Consider the following 17,758-nt stretch of genomic DNA (forward strand, 5'->3'; position numbering starts at 1 on the left):
AGTCTTGGCTGCAATGATCACGTTCCCGCACTGACTGACTGTGTGGAGGCTCATTGATTTAACGTTACGTTAGCTTACATGATACACCAGTAAAGTAATAAAATATATAGCCGTTGGCTATATTAGCCATGACTTACCGTTCTTTGTGCAGCTTCAAATGTCGAACAAAGTTGGAAATTATTGCGCCTCTGTCTGTAATTTTCTTCCCGCATGTTTTGCAAGTTGCAATCCGTTTTTTGTTGATACATCTTTCCAAGGGCTCCATCTGAATTCACCCGCCGACGTTCCTCTGCACTGCCATGCACAACTTTATCTCAGCTGGCACAGTTTGATTGGCTGCTGTCCGATTCAAACTGTAATCCGTTAAATGAAGAGTAATATTTGGGCTTGGGGAGGGTATCAAGTTAGGTCGAGTCATAAGGCTCAAGTCCAAGTCAAGTCACGAGTCATTGGTGTTAAAGTCAAAGTCAAGTTGCAAGTCATCATATTTGTGACTCGAGTCCAAGTCATGTGACTCGAGTCCACACCTCTGACAGGGAGTACACTGTAAGAACGGCTCATGTTCTGAATTCTGTCGCTGTACATTTCAAAAGTGCTGAACAAATAGTTATATTGACTACGTCCGTCGTCGCTCGCTCGTTAATGTCTTAATCGAAATGATGGATTGCCCCTTATACGCTTGTCGTCCCCTTATGCCATAGTTTGTACATCTCAACTGTCAGTAGAAACCACATTTGTTTAAGCACGTCAGCCATATCAGCTATGTTTTTTAAAAGGCAGTAAATGAGGCTGAATGAACTGTTTCACTACCAGACAAGACTCCACTGATAGCCAGGTGTAGCTGTGGTAAGGTGTTGGTACTGCTGTTGGGACTCTGCTGTTGGGACAGCTTTAATAATAGTGCTGTAATAGTGCAATTAATGTATTGTTTAGTATTGTGTTGTGTAGTGGCTTTGCTGACATGCATCCCACTTTTTTTTCTTTTGGCCCACCAAGATTTACATGCTAAAATCGCCACTGCCTGTATGTAAGCGGAATGAAATCTGTCTTCCAATGTACACAGCTAGTACAGTGAACGAGCAGAGATGTTACAGCGGATCTGATTATTAAATTAGTAAAACCGATCTCACCGATGTTTACTTATCCTGTGACCGCTCTGTCTTGTCTCGGCTCTCCGCCTCTTTGAGCTCTAGCCCTTTGCACCCCTCAGGCTCCTGGGGCCGTGCAGGTGCTGTCAGGGAGGGGAAGACAATGGGTCATCGTAACAAACAAACTCAACTTTTGGAACCTTAAGACAGTATTGAAAACACTATTGTGTCACGCCCTGATATGTTTCACCTGTTCCTGTTCCTGTGATTGTCTCCACCCCCTCCAGGTGTCGCTGATTTTCCCCAGTGTGTTTCCTGTCTCTCTGTGCCAGTTCGTCTTGTATGTTTTTTCCAAGTCAACCAGCGTTTTTCCTGTTCTCCTGCTTTTTGCTATTCTCCTTTTTCTAGTCCTCCTGGTTTTGACCCTTGCCTGTTTCTGGACTCTGTACCCACCTGCCTGACCATTCTTCCTGCCTTGACCACGAGCCTGTCTGCCACTCTGTACCTCCTGGACTCTGATCTGGTTTTGACCTTTTGCTGTCCACGACCATTCTCTTGCCTACTCCTTTTGGATTAACTTCTTTGGGCTAGGGGGCAGTATTCGGAAGATTGGATGAATGAGGTTCCCAAAGTAAACTGCCTGTTATTCAGGCCCACAAGCTAGGATATTGGATAGAAAACACTCTAAAGTTTCCAAAACTGTTAAAACAATGTCTGTGAGTATAACAGAACTGATATAGCAGGTGAAAACCCGAGGAGAATCTATCAGGATAATTTTTTTTTGGAGGTGACACCATTTAAAATGCCTGTCTATGGGGAAATCAATGGAATACCTACCAGGTTGCAGTTCGTAGGGCTTCCAGTAGATGTCAACAGTCTTTAGAAAGAGTTTCAGGCTTGTTTTTTGAAAAATGAGCTGGAATTTGTAGTTTTTCTAAGTGGCTCCCATTTTGGCTGTAGTGTTGTGGCGCACGTGGATGATGGCGCACACTTCGTTATTTATCTCTGGTAATGAACATACTATTCTCCGTCTTAAATTTGATTATTTATTTATATATTAGGGTACCTGAGGATTGATTAAAAACGCTGTTTGACTTGTTTAGACAAAGTTTATTGGTAACCTTTGGGATTCATTTGTATGCATTTTGAATGTGGGAGCAACAATCTGCCATTTGTGGTCATCTGGAGGAATTTATGGCAGAGATGAGAAAGAAATTTGAGTCTCCGGTATCTAGAGACAAAGGCGGCCAGTATACTGCTTGACTTACGTCAGAACTCCCGTAGTGTGGCAGACTACGCAGTTGATTTTCGCACATGGCCGCCGAGAGTGCCTGGAATCCGGAGTCTCTTTTCGATACTTTTCTGCACGGATTATCTGAGGATGTAAAGGATGAGCTAGCTGCTCGGGAATTGCTGGTGGACCTCAACTCCCTTATCGCCCTAACCATCAAAATCAATGGACGCCTAAGGGAACGTAGGAGTGAGAGGTCTGGTCTCGGGCACACTCGTGCACCCGCTATGGCTCGTTCACTTTCGAGGGAAACCGAAAGTTGCCGAAGGCAGCTTTTTGAGAGGATTCGAAGCCCGAGCCCTCGCGTGAATCTACGATGGGTGAGTTGGATACTCCTGAGCCTATGCAGTTGGGAAGAGCTAGATTATCAGTTGGGGAATGCTCACGGAGGATGAACATTAACTGTTGTCTGTACTGTGGAGGGGCAGGACATTTTATAGCTACCTGCCCTATTAGGAAAACCTTGTCTCTAGTGGATACCAGCACTATGGTGAGTCAGACGAGGAGTTCCCTAATTCCCATCACCCGCACACCCTATTTTGTGCTTGTGCTGTCGGGAGACCCATCTAAGTCTCTCCGAGTGCTCATTGACTCTGAGGCTGATGTATGTCTTATGGATGCCACTATTGCTTCGGAGCTTGGTATTCTCACTCAGCCTCTCTCTGTTCCCATGGATGCTAGGGCACTGGATGGCCGCTCTATAGGGGAAGTCACCCATAGTACTGTGCCCGTTCAATTACGGGTTTCTGGTAACCACAGTGAGACTATACAGTTCCTCTTCGTTGCATCTCCCCATGTTCCAGTTGTTTTGGGATTTTCCTGGCTACAAAAGCACAATCCAGTTATTGATTGGACCACAAGCTCCATCCTGGGTTGGAGCCATTTTGCCATTCCCATTGCCTTCAAGCAGCATAGCCATCCCCAAGTCGTCTTCTTCAGGATGTTAGCAAGACTGTGGATGTCTCAGCTATTCCCATTGAATACCATGATCTCCTGTAAATATTCAGTGAGGCACGTTCTACTTCCCTTCCCCCGCACCATCCTTATGACTGTCATTGATCTTCTCCCAGGCACTACACCACCTCGGGGTCGGTTTTATTCTCTGTCCGGACCAGAGACCAAAGCTATGGAGGAGTACATAGAGGGGTCTCTGGCCACTGGGGCCGTCCGTCCGTCTGCATCCCCTGCCGGCGCAGAGTTTTTCTTTGTGGAAAAGAAGGACAAGACCCTGCGTACGTGCATTGACTACCGGGGACATAACGACATTACGTAAAAAAAATCGTTATCCCCTACCTCTCCTCGGCGTTTGAACCTCTCCAGGGATCCACCATATTTTCCAAGTTGGACCTTCGGAATGCCTACCACCTGGTTCGGATATGCAAGGGGGATGAGTGGAAGACAGCCTTCAACACAGCCAGTGGACATTATGAGTACCAGGTCATGCCATTTCCAGGCTTAGGTCAATGATTCTTCGGGAAAGGATAAACCGGTTAGTGTTTGTGTACCTTGACAACATCCTGTTTTTTCCCAATCTGCACAAGAACATGTTCTTCATGTCAGACAGGTCCTTCAGCGCCTCCTGGAGAACAAACTTTTCGTGAAAGCCGAGAAGTGTGAGTTCCACCATTCTACAATCACCTTTCTGGGATATCTCATTGCTGAGGGCAATGTTCAGATGGATCCTGGAAAGGTGAAAGCAGTGGTGGATTGGCCTCAACCAACGTCCAGGGTACAGTTGCAACGGTTTCTTGGTTTTGCAAACTTATACCGCCTTTTCATTCGGGACTACAACACCCTGGCGGCCCCCTTCTCGGCACTCACCTCGCCCAAGGTACCGTTCAAATTGTCTTCAGCTGTCTACAAAGCCTTTGTGGACCAGAAGCATCAGTTCACAACAGATCCCATCCTCATCCATCCGGACCCCTTGCGTCAATTTGTGGTGGAAGTTGATGCTTCGGATGTTGGAGTGGGGCCATGCTGTCCCAGTGATCTGCCCAGAACCAAAAGCTTCATCCCTGTGCATTCCTGTCCCATTGTCTCAATCCTGCAGAGAGGAACTACGATGTAGGCAATCGAGAACTCCTGGCAGTTAAGATGGCGTTGGAAGAGTGGATGATCTCCAATTAGAGGCAGCTGGTCCTCGTTGTCTCTAATTGGAGACATACTTAAGTAGGGTTTTTTTCCACCTGGGTTTGTGGGAGATTATTTTTGAGTATTGTTTGTTTCACCTCTGCGTCACGGTTTGTTGTTTTGTTTATTTATGTATTGCATAGTTTCACAGAGCAAATAAAATGTGGAACGACACACACGCTGCACTTTGGTCCTCTCCTTTCGACAACCGTGAATTAATCTCCCACCACCAAAGGACCAAGCAGTGTGATCAGGAGTGGACCTGGGAGGACATTGTGAATGGAAAGGGGTCCTGGACGTGGGAGGAGATCCAGGCTGGATGGGATCGCCTCCCATAGGAACAGGTGGAGGCAGCGAGAGCAGAACAGCAACGTTACGAGGAGCTAGCACGGCAAGGACGGAAGCACGAGAGGCACACGGGAAGTTTGGCAGAGTCAGGGTGGAGACCTAAGCCAACTCCCTGTGCTTACCGTGGGGAGCGAGTGAAGAAGCAAGCACCGTGTTATGCAGTGATGCGCACTGTGTCTCCAGTGCGTATTCACAGCCCGGTGCGATCTGTGCCCGCGCCCCGCATTTGCCGTGCTAGGTTGAGCATTCAGCCAGGAAGAGTGGTGCCAGCTCAGCGCTCCTGGTCTCCAGTTCACCTTCTCGGTCCAGGATATCCTGCGCCGGCGCTGCGCACTGTGTTACCAGTGCGTATTCACAGCCCAGTGCGTCCTGTGTCCGTGCCCCGTGTTTGCCGGGCGAAAGTAAGCATCCAGCCAGGACGGGTTGTGCCAGCTCTACGCTCGAGACCTCCAGTGCGCCTCCTCGGGCTAGTATATCCTGTGCCTGCCCCACGTATCCGGCCTCCAGTGAGTCTATCCAGCCTGGTACGCCCTGTTCCTGCTCCCTGCACTTGCCATGAGGTGCGTGTTACCAGTCTGGAGCCACCTATGCCAGCCCCACGCATCAGGCCTCCAGTGCGCCTGCCCAGTCCGGGGTGTCCTGTTCCTGCTCCCCGCACTTGCCATGAGGTGCGTGTTACCAGTCTGGCGTCACCTCTGCCAGCCCCAGGCATCAGGCCTCCAGTGCGCATTCCCAGTCCGGAGCTTCCGCTGACAATTCCCAGTCCGGAGCTTCCGGCGACAGTTCCCAGTCCGGAGCTTCCGGCGACAGTTCCCAGTCCGGAGCCTCCGGCGACGGCCTGCAGTCCAGTACCTCCGGCGACGGCCTGCAGCCCGGAGTCTTCAGCGATGCTCTACGGTCCGGTGGCACAGAAGCAGAGGGATCAGCGGGCAGAGCGGGGGTTACGCCCCGAACCAGAGCCTCCTCCTCTACTGTTTTTGTTTTTTGTTGTTTTTGTTGCATTCCGAGTCTGCACCTTTAGGGGGGGGGGGGGGGGGGGGGGGTACTGTCACGTCCTGACCATGGTAAGCTGTTATTTTCTATGGTAGAGTAGGTCAGGGCGTGACAGGGGGGTTTATTCTATGTTTTCTATTTCTACGTTGTTAGGGTCTAGTTTTTGTATTTCTATGTTGGTTTGTTTGGGATGATCTCCAATTAGAGGCAGCTGGTCCTCATTGTCTCTAATTGGAGATCATACTTAAGTAGGGGTTTTTTCCTCCTGGGTTTGTGGGAGATTATTTTTGAGTAGTGTTTGTTTCACCTCTGTCACGGTTTGTTTTGTTTATTCAGTTTATTTATGTATTGCATAGTTTCACAGAGCAAATAAAATGTGGAACGACACACACGCTGCACTTTGGTCCTCTCCTTTCGACAACCGTGACATTGTCAGGATCTTTAGCTTTTTGTTCATGTGATGGTGTGCTGTATGCTAGTGATTGAGGGTCGAAAAAGAGGGGTACCAGTCTTGTGTCGTACTCCTTGATGCCCTCGTTATTGTGTTCCTCCACCACGCCGGCGAAGCTGCTGCCATTGGACAAGGAGTGGGACAGGTCCTGGGCCTCAGGGATAGACGGGGCCCTGCAACACATGGCCAAACTACACACCTGGGTCACTCTGAAGAGGGCACGACAAAGCCTATACCCCTCAGGAAACTAAAAAGATTTGGCATGGGTCCTGAGATCCTCAAAAGGTTCTACAGCTGCAACATCGAGAGCATCTTGACTGATTGCATCCCTGCCTGGTACGGCAATTGCTCGGCCACTGACCGCAAGGCACTACAGAGGTACTGGGCTGTACGCACTTCCATCACTGGGGCTAAGCTGCCTGCCATCCAGGACCTCTACACCAGGTGGTGTCAGAGGAAGGCCCTAAAAATTGTCAAAGACTCCAGCCACCCCAGTCATAGACTGTTCTCTCTACTACCGTATGGCAAGTGGTACCGGAGTGCCAAGTCTAGGACAAAAAGGCTTCTCAACAGTTTTTACCCCCAAGCCATAAGACTCCTGAACAGGTAATCAAATGGCTACCCGGACTATTTGCATTGTGTGCCCCCCTAACCCCTCTTTTTACGCTGCTGCTACTCTCTGTTTATCATATATGCATAGTCACTTTAACTATACATTCATGTACATACTACCTCAATTGGGCTGACCAACCAGTGCTCCCGCACATTGGCTAACCCGGGCTATCTGCATTGTGTCCCACCCACCACCCGGCAACCCCTCTTTTACGCTACTGCTACTCTCTGTTCATCATATATGCATAGTCACTTTAACCATATCTACATGTACATACTACCTCAATCAGCCTGACTAACTGTCACGTCTGATTTGGACTGGCGGATAGGCGGAATCAAGTGCAGGAGACAGAGGTGCTGGAGGTGAGTGTCTTTTAATAAACCTGACACACACAAACGCCGAAAAGCACAGGGCGCTATACAAAGTTCACGTATTTTTTAACTGCGCCCATAAAACACAAAATATAATTCCAAGGCACAAAAAGGCAAGGAGCGCAGCCCGGTAAATCCCTCTACAAACCTGTCGATAACACAACGTGGACAATAAACATCCCGCACAAAATCCCAACTGAAAACACACATTAAATAAGCCCCCACTAATGACATACACAAAACAGGTGCGGAGCAGACAGACAAAACTAAAAGACACAGAAACAACGATCGGTGGCAGCTAATAGGCCGGCGACGACGACCGCCGAGCGCCGCCCGACCGAGGAGGGGCGCCACTTTCGTTGGATCCTGTGACACTAACCGGTGTCTGTATGTAGCTTCGCTCCTTTTATAGCCTCGCTACTGTATATAGCCTGTCTTTTTACTGTTGTTTTATTTCTTTACCTTCCTATTGTTCACCTAATACCTATTTTGCACTATTGGTTAGAGCCTGTAAGTAAGCATTTCACTGTAAGGTCTACACCTGTTGTATTCGGCGCATGTGACACAAATAAACTTTGATTTGATCACTCTAATATGCATGCACGCATGCACGCACGCACGCACACATACTATACACATGTTCTTCGGCATGGGCCAAACAGCACTATTAATTGCTGTCTGTTCAACTGTTCTTTGTGGTGGGCATCTCTAGTGAGCTCTGACTGCATGAGTTCTCTGATTTGGGGTCCTGGGAGATGTGTCCACTGTCTGGAGTCCTCTGTGTACTGGGGGACACTTCCTGACTGAGGTAGGAGGGGATAGAGAGGTATCAGGATGGGCTCATAGACATTACTGCTAATCAGTGGAGTTTCCTCAGAGGAGGAAGTGGAGGAACATCCTCCTCAGTGAATTTCATAAAAATGGTAAAACATTGAAAAAGTTATCCTTTTTAGATAAAACTATAGTAAATATTTTCACGACACAAAATAATTGATTAAAACACAATTTTTGCAATGGAGATCTACAGTAGCCTCAACAGCACTCTGTAAGGTAGCACCATGGTGTAGCCGGAGGACTGAAAGCTTCCGTCCTCCTCTTGGTACACTGACTTCGATACAAAACCTAGGAGGCTCTTCATTCTCAGCCCCTTCCATAGACTTACACAGTAATTATGACAACTTCCAGAGCACGTCCTCCAACCTATCAGAGCTCTTGCAGCATGATCTGACATGTTGTCCAACCAATCAAAGAATCAGACAATGAATCTAGTACTGAAAGCATAAGCTACAGCTAGCTACCACTGCAGTGCATAAAATGTGGTGAGTAGTTGACTCAGAAAGACAATAGTTGAACAAATTAATTTCTTCAAAAATTAAGGAAAAGAGAGATTTTTGCTTTTTTTTCAATTTCAGTTTTACTTACTTAGCTAGCAAATGCAGCTGGCTAGTTTAGTTACTCAAACAGGCTCAAACAAAGGGATGCTATGTTAGCTAGCTGGCTATGACTATCCAACACAACACTGGAACTCTTCCAAGTCAAGGTAAGCTTTTGGTTTTATTAATTTACTGCCACCGGTGTAACTGCTTAATGACTATACACTGTAACGTTACTGCATGATTGTAAGAGGTTTACTAACGCATTAGTTCTATTTGCTATGTTGACTATGACGTTACTTAAGCTAATATGGGGACAACGATGTAGACTGTGTGTAGCGGTAATGACATGGTTTGGCTTGGATTTTTTTTTCTTCGTATGGTCACATACAGCTGATGTGTTGTTCATTGAAGTCCACAAACAAAGGGAAAAAGTGAGACGAGGAGAGTGTATAGAGCCGAGAAGGAATACAAAGTGGCTGCTACGAAAGTGAACTTTTCTATGTGTGATCAGGGGTGTATTCATTCTACCGATTCTGTTGAAAAACGTTTCTTAAACGGAAGCAAACGAAACAGGGATAAAAAACCTGAATTTGTCCAATATGAACTCTTGTTTGCAACTGTTGGACTAATGATTACACCCTAGAGACGCTAGATGCAGGCAAGAGTGTGCATGGCGGTATTGAATGTGTCACTGTCTGTCATCCCACTTTTTTTTCTCAACCTGTGTGCACCTATTGTCACAATTTAAGTCGTGGTGTTGCAGAGAGGAGGACCAAAACGCAGCGGGTATGTGGATACTCATTCTTTTAATGAATAAAAAAAACGAAAGCATCCACAGGAAAAACCCAAAACAATAAACAGTACTCACGATACGACAGTGTAGCAGGCTAAACCAAAAAAAGCAGTGCTCACAAACAATTCCCCACAAACACACCCAACTAATATAGGACTTCCAATCAAAGGCAACACCACACAGCTGCCTTCAATTGGAAGTCCACCCCAATTACCTCTACATAGAAACACCCAACCTAGACAGAACATAGAAAACACAACTTCTTCTGCCACGCCCTGACCAAAACTTATACACCTACTCCACCTGCTGGTCAGGACGTGACACCTATGTTGTAAACTTTCATTCATAAGCTAGGTTGTAGCAACCTCATGATGGATATAGGGAAATTTCGAGTATCATGTAGTAGCCTAAACCTATCGATGTTACATTGAACTGGGTTAATGGAATATGAATGACAGTCACCCAACATGCTATAATAGAAATAAGGCCATGCTCATGAGAAGAAAATAAATCCTCCCTCATCATAAACGACACTGACCGCCACTGCCACTAATGCATATCAGTTTATCGATTGGAAGAGTCAAACACCAACACGTCTCTCCAGTCACCTGGCATATCTTTGAATGCCTCATCTCTCTCTTTACCCCAAAGGTTGTGTGTTCGAATTGCGTCGGTGACAACTAAGGCGTCTTAGCTAATAACCAACTTTAGCTAAACACAACAATGCGTTTTGCAGGAACTTTATCATGTTAGCTAGCCATACTCTAACCTTAACGTATCCCTAACCCTTAACCCTTAACCTATCCCTAATCTTAAACTAACCCTAACCTTATCCTACTATCTAACATTAGCCCCTAATGTTAATGCAACAGTGACACTTCTGTAAAACGCAAAGAAGTGACAGCTGAATGCCATTCATAGTGACTTGTGGTATTGGACCATACTTCTGGTATGTTTCATTTCTCCATCTCTTTCTATGCTTTCTCTCTGACACTCCCCATTTTCCTCTTTCTTCTCCAGGTATCCCTCTCACCTCCTATCCTGCACCTCCTGGATGTTCTCGATCCCGATGGCGCTGCTCCGTCTTGCACTGAAGGACCCAAACTTCTTCCTGGTGGGGCTCTTCCCAGGAATGATCAGAGACTGGGGAGGAGTGGCTAGGTTTTTCAGCCACAATACTATATTCCTCTAGCATGACTTATATAGTAAAAGACAGAGGCTACTGTAGGGCTATAATACATGACTTGGTCTGTTTTACAGTCAGTGAAAACATGAACTCCATTCAAATAGGCATTTGTTGAATGTCATTGAGATTCTGCAGCACAATGACTCAAACGCCATCCGTATTTGATTCTTGCTATCTACAACACATGAGAAATGTTATGGGGGGACTAAAATGAAGTGATAGTGGCTTGTTGGTGAAAGACTATTTGAGCATGTTGTATGAGTGAAAGAGAGGAATTGAGACACAAAGGAAGGTAATAAACCAGTAATTATTCTCAGACGTTTCTATTTTTGTGACGGATACTCTTCAGAAAATCTTTCTACATAAATTAGAGCTTTCTTACAACCCAGTGGTTTTACACCGCACTTGAGTAGTAGAAAATTATTGCTTTATAAATGGCTATAAAAATATTGGTTTCAGCAAAAAGCAACGGTAATTGAATCTTGCAAAGAAACATAGAACCACAAAAGTAAGCTTAGGAAATAGCTGAAGAATTATCACGTTAGAAGGGATATTTGATACATGAACTTCTTCTGCTGTTCCTATCCCTAGGCACTGCCGCGACGTCCATGATACCTACTGGGATTTTCCCTGGGACAAGTAATTACTGAACCACACAGGGGAGTAGAAAGATGATGAGAGTAGAAGATATAACAATATACCATTTGAACATCAAGGAAAAAATTTGAATGTGAGCTCACAGTATACCATACGATACAGAAGACATATTGAGCACATATTTAAAGGCCATTCACATTGAAAGCTGGACTAAAGTTAGAGACCACAGAGTGCGGAAGGAAATTTTATAAGATACAGCATATGGGCAGAATAGCCCATGCAGCTTGGTCTCATTCTTCTTTCCTTGTAATGACAATGAACAAACACAAGGAGGAGTTTTGTCAAAGCACAAAGTTGACCTGTTTAAATAGGTAGATGAGAAGTAGAGAGATGGAGAGGAGGGACTGGCACAATCCAAAGGGCAGATTTACTTTTTGGAATGTAGGAAAAGGTCATTAGTAAACCAACAGTGAACCAACAGCTGTTTCTTTGGATTGCATGCCAGAGTACTTGCAACCTTTAAAGTGACACAAAGTGGAAAAAGATGCATGCATGCACTTCTTATTTCCACAACTGCCTGTCATGCACAGCTCCATGCCAGACTGGCTTCCTGCAGCGCCCATTTAACACTCATGACAGCAAGGTAACAAGGGAGGGCAAGGTAACACTCATGACAGCATGGTAACAGGGGAGTCATGACATGAAAATAAACATTACTGTAAAATAAACAGTGGTTCATTTGAAAATGGCATGGAAAGACTCATGGGAAATGGAAAACTATCTCTCACTGTCACAAGGAGGAAGAGAGGTATAATGTATCCAAATGACAATAGTCCATATGGCATCACTCAATTACATAACACTGACTAGCTTCTATAAATATTTATGAGGCAGGTAATAAGCAGGAACAAGCAGGACAGTTAGTCCCAGTCAGTTACAGATTGATCTCTAATAAGGAATATGCAGGTTGCCTTGGGCCGAGTCTCTATGTATTGAAATTGAAGGATTGAACAGGTTTATAGACTGTGAGGAGTCCAACTATCCCTAATGTAACAGTGTAGGTTCCGTCCCTCTCTTCGCCCCAACCTGGGCTCGAACCAGGGACCCTTGCACACATCAACAACTGACACCCACGAAGCATCGTTACCCATCGCGCCACAAAAGCCGCTGCAAGGGGAACAACTACCTCAGGTCGCAGAGCGAGTGACGTCACCGATTGAACCGCAAATTAGCGCACACCACCGCTAACTAACTAGCCATTTCACAGCGGTTACACTAACACTACATTTAGGTCAGCCAAGAATATCTATATACACTGAACAAAAATATAAATGCAACATGTAAAGTGTTGGTCCCATGTTTCATGAGCTGAAATAAAAGAACTAAAAAATGTTCCATATGCACAAAAAGATTATTTCTCTCTAAATTTGAGCATACATTTATTTTTCGGCCTATATCAAGATAATCCATCCACCTGACATGTGTGGGATATCAAGAAGCTGATTAAACAGCATGATCATTACACAGGTGCATCTTATGCTGTGGACAATAAAAGGCCACTCTAAAATGTGCAGTTTTGTCACATAACAGAATGCCTCAGATGTCTCAAGATTTGAGGGAGCGTGCAATTGGCTTGCTGACTGCAGGAATGTCCACCAGGTTTGTTGCCAGAGACTTGAATGTTTGTTTCTCTACCATAAGTTGCCTCCAACATTGTTTTAGAGAATTCGTCAGTACGTCCAAACGGCCTCACAACCACAGACCATGTGTATGGCGTTGTGTGGGTGAGCGGTTTGCTGATGTCAGTGTTGTGAACAGAGTGCCCCATAGTGGCGGTGGGGTTATTGTACGTGCAGGCATAAGCTATGGACAATGAACGCAATTGCATTTTATCGATGGAAATGTTAATGCACAGAGATACTGTGACAGGATCCTGAGGCCCATTATCGTGCTACTCATGTTTCAGCATGATAATGCAGGTCCCCATGTCGCAAGGATCTGTACACAATTCCAGGAAGCTGAACATGTCCCAGTTCTTCCATGGCCTGCATACTCACCAGACATGTCACCTATTGAGCATGTTTGGGATGTTCTGGATCGACACGTACGACAGCGTGTTCCAGTTCCCTCCAATATCTAGGAACTTCGCACAGCCATTGCAGAGGAGAGGGATAAAATTCCACAGGCCACAATCAACAGCCTGGTCAACTCTATGTGAAGGAAATATGTTACGCTGCATGATGCAAATGGTGATCACACCAGATACTGACTGATTTTCGGATCAACGCCCCTACATGTTTGTTTTTGTATCTACCAACAGATGCGTATCTGTATTCCCAGTCATGCGAAATCGATAGATTAGGGTCTAATACATTTATTTAAATGAACAGATTTTCTTATGAACTGTAACTCAGTAAAGTCTTTGAAATTGTAGCATGTTGCATTTATATTTTTGTTCAGTAGAGATTTATTAATTAGGTCAATACTCCACTAAATGCATAGTCTACTACAGAAACAATTTGTGATTACTAATTGTAAGTATGAAACATCTCTCTATAAGCACTTTTCATAAAACAGTGGCGGTCATGTGATACATTTTTTTTTAAATATTTGTATTTTTTTATTTTTTATTTCACCTTTATTTAACCAGGTAGGCAAGTTGAGAACAAGTTCTCATTTACAATTGCGACCTGGCCAAGATAAAGCAAAGCAGTACAACAACACAGTTACACATGGAATAAACAAAACATACAGTCAATAATACAGTAGATACACATACAACAACACAGAGTTACACATGGAGTAAAACAAACATACAGCCAATAATACAGTAGAAAAATAAGTCTATATACAATGTGAGCAAATTAGGTGAGATAAGGGAGGTAAAGGCAAAAAAGTCCATGGTGGCAAAGTAAATACAATATAGCAAGTAAAAACACTGGAATGGTAGATTTGCAGTGGAAGAAAGTGCAAAGTAGAAATAGAAATAATGGGGTGCAAAGGAGCAAAATAAATAAATAAATACAGTAGGGGAAGAGGTAGTTGTATGGGCAAAATTCTAGATGGGCTATGTATAGGTGCAGTGATCTGTCAGCTGCTCTGACAGCTGGTGCTTAAAGCTAGTGAGGGAGATAAGTGTTTCCAGTTTCAGAGATTTTTGTAGTTCGTTCCAGTCATTGGCAGCAGAGAACTGGAAGGAGAGACGGCCAAAGGAGGAGGCATAGAAAGGCATAGGGCGGCCTATAACCCATTCGGTGATTGGAGACTGAAAAAGACAGAACCTTTTTCCCTGTAATGTGATTATAGGTCTCTGCAGCTTAGCTTCCTGCTCCCTAACGTGTCGACTCACTGATCAGTCACCAGTTTCCATGTTATTCTGCACACCATTGTCAACATGGGGGAATTATTCTATACAGCAGGACCACATGACACCTGTTGATGAATGACATTTACTGCAGGGCAAAGTACTGTCATAAAATAGCACAGATCATATTGATTGTATGAATAAAACATTAAGGCAAATGTTTATTTTCAGGACTTTATGGATATTTCTTCTCTTATTAGATGCTGAATTGCTGGCTTTGTGATTGTCTCCACGCCCCTCCAGGTGTCGCCCATCTTCCCCATTATCCCCTGTGTATTTATACCTGTGTTCTCTGTCCGTTGCCAGTTCGTCTTGTTTGTCAAACTTACCAGCATTTGTCCTGTCAGCTCCTGTCTTTTCCCAGCCTCTATTTTTCTTGCCTTCCTGGTTTTTGACCCTTGCCTGTCCTGAACCCACCCGCCTGACCACTCCGCCTGAGCCTGCCAGCCGTCCTGTACCTTTGCCCCTATCTGGATTTCCGACCTCTGCCTGACCTGACCCCAAACCTGCCTGCCGTCCTGTACTTTTGCCTCTGTTGTTGTAATAAACATTGTGACTTCGACACGGTCTGCATCTGGGTCTTCTTACCTTATCCTGATATAGTCATATATTTTGGAGTTTTACATATGATAACAATAAACCATTTCTTTCAAGCTCTGAAGAAATAAGGAAGAGTTGGTATTGTCATAGAGGCTTTATCTATTTAATAATCTCATAAAAAATGAAGTGAGAGACTCAGGACTGATCACCTGACAAGGCATATGTAAGGCTCAAACAAGCCCTTTTATACAGTGGTAGAATTATGCTGAGCAGGGTTCTTGTGTTGCATGGTTGGTCTGGCTCTTGGGCAGTAGGCACTCTGAGGCTTGTTGTTGACATTCAATAATGAACTCAACACAGGCTCAACGCCAGGTCAGCCTCAGCTTTAGACTGCTAGTTGTTTTCCTTCCTCTTCCTCTCAACACATTGTGTCTGTTCATCTTTGCCTTTATGTCGTTGGTGTCACAGTGAATCTCTGATCGTCTTAGCCTACAAGGGTATCTCCTGTGTCTTTACGTGTGTCTGTCTGTCCACATAGCTCAGCTCTGCTGCTCATTCATCTCTTGAGAATAAGAGTCTCATTGGGATGGTTCTCCCAGGGGGCAGGTGAGGTAGCTGAGGTCATTCTAAGCAGCAGGAGAAAGCATCAACCCACCAAACTGTGGCCTCAATTGAGAAACTACATGTTGCCCCAGATTTTACAAACCGGTACTGTTATACAGTGATGTTTCTTGATTGAAATGAAGTAGATATACTATACATCCAATCTAGCTACTGACAGACATAATGACAGACAGGACAGAGCCTGACTGAGCTAGTCACCTGCTGGGAGTCTCCCTCTGTGTATGGCAGCTTGGTGGACATGTGGAACATGATCTCCTTGTTGTGAAAGTTAGTGTAGACAGACTCTGTTCCTGTCGGGCCGTGGGTGACGTATCACTCAGAATATTATATTGCTCTAAATCGAGAGAATCAGAGCAGATCTACCATAATAAATGAGGCTTTAGACGTCTGAAGTGTCATCATTCAGGGAGTCATGTCAAAGTCAATTGTAATCGATTAGAGACATGATCAGTCTTTCATCTGCCATGTCAATACCATTCTAAGGCCACACTTACCCTTTAAAGTCATGGAGCTCAATCTTGTCCCCCAGAAACTCCAAGAACTCCACAAAAGCAGGACTCTCGTCGCTGTTCCCAAATAGCCCCTTCCTCGGTGGTCTGCAGGGAGAAATACAAAGCCGTGGAGAGGAAGTATTACATCTGATCTCAACAGGAAATCAACCAGGCCTCCTCTGAGTTCCACAGGAGGAAGCACAGCAAATCCTCTTAGTTTGGGAAGGAGGGAGAAGCTCACACACCTAAACTCTCCTGAGAATGGCTAAGCTGGCATCTTATGATGACCAGGAAGTAGCACAGTCATAATAATACTCCAAATATGGGAAGCAACCAACTGTTATAAATGTATATGACTTTATATGATTTTACCACCACAGGCTATATACCACTCACCAAATATAGGACAAAACACACATCACGACAAGAGGGACACCACAACAGTACATAAAGAGAGTCCTAAGACAACAACATAGCATGGCAGCAACACATGACAACACAGCATGGTAGCAATACCACATGACAACAACATGGTAGCAACACACAACATGGTACAACCATTATTGGGCACTGACAACTGCACAAAGGCCTTCTTAGGGCTAGGCCCCTTTTTTCTCCACTTTCTGCCTGAATGACGTGCCCAAAGTAAACTGCCTGTAGCTCAGGCCCTGAAGCCAGGATATACATATAATTGGTACGATTGGAAAGAAAACACTTTGACGTTTATAGAAATGTTAAAATAATGTAGGAGAATATAACACAATAGATATGGTAGGAGAAAATCCAAAGAAAAACCAACCGGAAATGTTTTTTTTTTGTTGAGAGACCATCCTCTTAGAAATGCAAGAAAAAGGTCATATTGAGAATTGGATGCAATTCCCATGGCTTCCACAGGGTGTCAGCAGTCTATGTTCAAGGTTTCAGGCTTGTAACTTCAAAAACGAATAAGAAATAACAGTTTTAGTAGAGGGACACAGTCTTGGAAATGTGTGTTTGCGCTTGCCATGAAGACATTACGCACCTGCTAAAATCGGTTTCCTATTGAACATACTTCTTTCTGAAAGAAATATTAAAGTTTTATTACATTTTAGGGTATCTGAGGAGTAAATAGAAATGTATTTTGACTTGTTGAAACAAAGTTTAGGGGTAGATTTTCAAATTCCTTTCTCTGCAAGTTGAACGAGTGGATTACTCAAATTGATGGCGCCAACTAAACTGAATTTTTTTGATAAAACGACACTACATGTTATAGCTGGGACCCTTTGGATGACAAATCAGAGGAAGATTTTCAAAAAGTAAGTGAATATTTAATCGTTATATGTGAATGTATGAAACCTGTGCAGGTGGAAAAATATTTTGATGTGGGGCACTACCCTCAAACAATCGCATGGCATGTTTTCGCTGTAATAGCTACTGTAAATCGGACAGTGCTGTTAGATTAACAAGAATTTAAGCTTTCAGCCGATATAAGACACTTATATGTACCTAAATGTTTAAAATCC

Source organism: Salmo salar, chromosome 12 (assembly GCF_965601325.2).
Source record: "Salmo salar chromosome 12, fSalSal1, whole genome shotgun sequence".
Classification (NCBI taxonomy): Eukaryota; Metazoa; Chordata; class Actinopteri; order Salmoniformes; family Salmonidae; genus Salmo; species Salmo salar.